Genomic DNA, 5,890 nt, shown 5'->3' on the forward strand with positions numbered 1-5,890 from the left:
TGCTACACTGTCTATGCATTTGATGTATATGTTTACCTTGCTTACTATAGGTTTCTCTGGATAAAGAGTGTTTGCTAAATACCTAAATTGTAATATTAATAAATAACTCCAAGATTTAATTCTCTCACTTCTGTTGCCGGCTTGATTGAGGCGAAGTTGTTGTCTTCAGACCACAATTGATGTTATCTGTCTGTCACCTTGAGAATCATAAAACACGGGACGTGATGTTAATACTGTCCATTGTGCCAATAGATGGTGTGCACTCACATGAGATTTGCCTTGATGTTACGAGAGTGGCATGGGAGGTGTCTTTCTTAGACTGGGGTAAGATGTCAATTTTGGGACACATCCTCAGTAGTGTGCCTTTGAATCAGGGGGTGTTTCGGCCTTCAAACACTATACACCCTCATCAAAGGTGGCCAGCTACAGGGTGATCAAGCCTTAGCTTGTGTCCCATGCCCAATCATTAAGATTTGCCTAGTTGTTAAATGGCAGACATCCCAAGGGACTGTGCAAGGCAGGGGCGTCCTCTTCCCTGAGCCAACCCTACAGCTGACCGCATACCTCATATGCCCTCCTTAAGTTGGAGGGGTTCTCAGGTGTGTGTGGGGGGGGGGGGTCATGTTCTTAGAGCCCTTAAGAGGGAAAAAAAACATAAAATAAGTTAACAGATTATAAAGAGCAATGGCTACGGTGTATCAACGTACGTACCTAGCAGGAGCTCAGGGCCTGGAGGCTTAGAAGGAAACATGCTTTAGAGAAACATGCACTCTCATGCACGTGCATACTGTATCTAACAGTTCACATAAGTAGTACATATATGCCCGTGGTGTGCATGCATGCGTTCCCCTGCATGCACTTAAACATTTTACATGTCATATGAGATTTATGACGGTGTCATAAACGCCAAAGACCCCTCCCCCCTGTCACTTCCTCAGATCAGTGTTTCCAGAACACTGTGCCCTAACCTAACATATGATTCTTCATCTATGGGTGCAAAGTAAAAAAAACATATGGTTTTAAACAAGCTAAATCTCAGTAGTTGTCAAAATGTCCTATTTTAGTTTTTTTTAAGCATTTGTGATATCCTATTGACTATTTTTTTCCTCTGATTTTAATTTGAGATTTGGTTTATCTTTTACTTAAGGACAACTCTACCCATTTTCAACCCCTCTTCATAGAATTGGTCCTCACCAATACTGGCAAAAGGGTCTGCTCATAATTCTGACATCCCATTATTCCCACCATTATGTTAGTGTGAGGTTAGGGTTAGTTATAATGGGACCAGTCGGGATAATGACATGACACCCTAGCAAGCTGACCCAATTGTTACCATTTGCTTTGCTACAAAATGCTAACAAGCTTCAACAAAAAAAAAACACGTATTGATGTGGTCATTTGGTCATCAAACATCATGCAAGGCAACAATAACATCAGTGCTTTTGCCTGCATGATGCGTTTTGTCAGCTGATACTTTAAACTGAAAGTCATACACCCGCATACACCCGTAGTGCAAAGACAGGCACAACATTGCCCTATAGAGTGCCCCCGGCCTTTCTGACCAATCACAATAAAGAATACAGGTGACATTTTTTATAAACTTTATTTTACAAACAATTGATCCCAAATATTGGCAACTTGAGGAATCATTGGATGACCGTTTCAGTCAAAAAGTTGCATGAAGGAAATGTCATTAACCATAGAACAGTATTCACAACTACGATTGCATACTGTAGATGTAACCGGTTCTGTAATTTTGCCCTTGTCCTTGATTTTGACCTTTTTGACCCCAAAATGTATCATCTCTTCGGTGCAGCCAATGGATCTTTGCCACCAGGTTTTGAGAAAATCTTCCCATCTGTTCTTCAGTCGTTTTGTATGTTGACATCGATGTCCGTTTGACATTGACCTCGTCAAGCTGTAACCTAATCATTTCTTCAGGTCGGCCTACTGAATATTCCTTCTATGAGCTCACAATGTGTGGCATTGCCAGCTTGTCGGATCAACTGAATGTACGTTAAATAGACCAACTTAGGTCAGTTGCTTGACACGTCAGTGTTGCAGACAGGTCACATATGCATCACACACATACGGTGCTGTGCCCGTGCGAGTAAAACATCTCGAGGCCATTCCGCCGGAACTAGCATGCAAGCTATGCAATAATTTCTTAAAAATAATCTAACGTTTTATTAACATGGCCAGATTTTCCATTGGCCACTCCATCTGGCTCAGGCTTAGGTGAGGAGTCCGAGATCGTGTTCATCTCCTTGAAGCAACGACTGATTTCTACAAAGGTCTTGTCTTTGGTCTCGGGGAGGACGAGGTAGACGTAGACGGCACACAGGGCACAGATCACCATGAACACCAGGAACACATACGTCTTTAGTGCTTTCTGTATACACAAAGCAAAACGGTCAAATATTGAAACATATTGGTCAACCAGAGAAGGATTGCTGTTGCTAGCCTATGAGCAATATGCCTACACTTTGTTAACACACTGTTGGAATCCAGCCTGATTCACTACGTTCGTATTTTTCTCAATTCGCTTCTCAGAAACATCTGCCCACCTGCATGAAAGGGAATACTAGTCCCAATATGAAGTTGGTCTGCCAACCGAAAAACCCTCCAATCATGAGGGCAGGAGGTCTGTAGGTCTGTTCAAACAACTCGCTGCACACAATGAACAACACCGCCGCTGAAAGACAGAGACGCGGATTGGACACAGTAAAAGATCAGAGAATCATGCTTCCTGATTCTCATTTAAATCACCTGAATAAAATGGCTTATTTGGAAATAGTGGAGAAAAACTGCTTCCTAACTCCCTGCATTTGCCAATGATCAATGCAATTTCAGTTTGATTGGACAAAATAAATGAATGAGGATGTATGATATTGTATTATGGTCTCTTGCATAAATAAATAAATAAATGTGTTCTTACCGGGACCCAAGCAGAAGGCAATGTTAACAAATATGATGCCAGCAAAGCTGAGAAAGGGAACCCATGAGGCTTGGTCCTGTTGATACAGAAAATAAACAATGACAAAGGGTCGCAGTATGGAATGCATATCTCCATCTTGGTAAAGATTGATTAAATATAATAATAAAAAACTCAATATATTATGTTTCAAATTTGTGTTAGGTAGGTTAAAAAATATCTATGATATATTTATCACATTAGTCGAGAGTTAATGTGTGGCAATTCGCGTGAGATTTGTACCAAGAAAGAATGTAGTGGGAGTAACAAACAAAAGAAAATTCTAATTGGGAGAAAAACTATAGCCTGGTAAACCATCCCGGTCGGGTGAATTCACATCGTCATGTCATGTGTAAGACGCATCAACAAGAAAAAAAATTAAATGGGCGTGGCTTATATCAGGAGTTACGTAACGAATGAAAGAATCCCGTGAATCTACAACCAACAAGCAACTATGGCTCAAGAGTTAAAGAGGCCAAAATGTACAGTGGGTTGGTATAGCACCACCATGAGACCAACCAACGCGATTGCTATTTTCGGTGCGCAACTAAGTACTGTATAGCAGGCTTCACGGTTAGGGTTAAAATTGTCCAAAAAAAAACGTTTAAAATTGCCGCCCCAAAATATTGATGTCCTCATAAGTATAGTATATCATGCACGCGTGTGAGAAAGAGAGACTTTGTGACAGCTCCTGTAGTATTGATCTTACCTGCATATTGAGGTAAAAAGTCAACATAGCAAAGCCGACAGCCATCCCGCCAAAGCCCAGGAGGAGGAGAATTCTTCTGCCACAACGATCGATCAAAAACCCCTAGGGACACACAAAGCTTGGTGAATGCGTGTGAGAATAGCGAAAATGTACATTATGACATTATATTTATGAACATTTCAACGTTTTGGAAAATCTTTGAAACCGTTTACCCATAGTGATATGCCCAAATGAGGGATGCCAGGTTGAAAGTGGTCAATTGATTATACTTACACAAACAATGCTAGCTACAAGTCCTGCACCACCTAAACCAATAGTGAGGTAAAGAATTAAGTTGTCATCCATGCCGGCATCCTCCAAGATCGTGGAGGTGTAAAAATACAGCTGTTGAGTTGAGTGTGCAAAACAAGAGTACATGTCATTATAGTGAAACAACAACAGGTTTCATTTCCAAAACAGCATGAAAACAAAACTCAGTCTGTTGACTGTGACAGCTCTGTTTCAGTTGGGGTTTAGAGGCGATCGATTGACTGCGATTGTTGCAATTTAAAAGAGTTTTCTTTTTTTTAAACAACATTTTTATCCCACGATTTTGCAACCCCATTGTTTTCACCCAGTGCCAATTGTCTAAGTAATCCTGGGCGCTACACTCCCTCTGTCAGCCTAGGGAGAGCCCAGAGCCAAGCTCATGCCTCCTTCAATACATGAGAGTGAGAGCTAACAAGCCTTCTTATCACCCTACAGGGGGGAGTTTCCCCGGTTGGACGTGGCGTGTGGAAGGAACACGTTATTCCAACCAGTTCCTTTCCCCTCCATCAGGCTGACCATGGGGAGGCAGTATAGAGACCAGGATTACTGCAGGTTTTTGTGAGGGTACCTACCCTAGGAGACACGGGGAGAACATGCAAACTCCACACAGAAAGGCCCTTTCACCAACCCCACCTGCACCACCTTGCCCCCTGTCACAAGAGTTGTTTTCATTTTCTTGTGCTTACGCAAAGCTTTGAACCTTGGAGCAATAACATACTGTGTCTGTGACACTTAAGTTGTTGGAAGGAGTTTCGTACCGCATTCATTCCACTGAGAGTCCGACCGCTGTTGAGGACAACGACCGTGATGATCTGCCAGCGGACAGCTCGGCTCCTCATGAGCTTCACCAGAGACACCTTCTGGAGGTTGGTTTGGAGCCGTCTCTCTACCTGCAGCTCCTCCAGTTCTGGGGACACGTCTTCCTTCCCCAGATACCTCCTGAGAGCTGTAGTACACACAGAATACACACACATGCAAAACTGTAAAGACAAAAATTATAATATCGTCAGTTAGATTAAAAAGGAGTTTCTTAAGAATATTTCTATGTTTTTTTTTGGTTCTTATGTCGCGTCACATAAGAACTGTGTTCCAAAAATAAAGCACGGCGGTTTCACCGGTTTGACTCATATGGATCAACTGACGGTGAGAAAACGTTACCGCGGCCAAATTAATAAAACTTTCGCCAGAAACGGTCTATCAAATACTGACTATCATAAACGATACAGAGCCACCTCCCTGACAATAGCGCCGGGACAGTTATTTTTGGAATTCTTATACGAGACGATTCTAAGATTCTAATGTTATTCTCCATAGAGAAATTACTTCTGTGACCCAGGGGATGAACGAGACTCTCCTTTGGGAAGTTTTGTTTTTGTTCTGTTGTGGGTTGTCAAGATTGTTGCTGTTTTTAATTCGAAAACGTCCAAGGCGCTCTTCAAAAAGTTAGGGAACTTTAATAATAAAAAACAGCTAGTTCATACTGAAACGGCTCAACAGGTTCATACTACATGTCAACATGTTCTAGTCTCAAGTGACGTTTTTCAGGGCAAACAATGAACTGTGTTTTATTTGTCTTCTGCAGAATAAACAGTATACAGTACGTTTTATGAACAGGTTCTCTCTCTCTCACTCACACACACACACACACACACACACACACACACACACACACACACACACACACACACACACACACAGCAACACACACACACACACACACACACACACACACAGTAAGAAGGTCAGTCTCTGCTCTTCACACACACATTAAGGTGCCTTCAGATCCAGGAATCTGGGGACAATCAGATACCTCAACGAGCTAACCAAATGAAAACTTGAGAAACACTAATACCACCCCCCACCACCACCACCACCACCAATGCACCCCCCGTATAAGC

The sequence above is a fragment of the Gymnoscopelus microlampas genome (genome assembly GCF_963454915.1).
Source record: "Gymnoscopelus microlampas genome assembly, chromosome: 12".
NCBI classification, from domain to species: domain Eukaryota; kingdom Metazoa; phylum Chordata; class Actinopteri; order Myctophiformes; family Myctophidae; genus Gymnoscopelus; species Gymnoscopelus microlampas.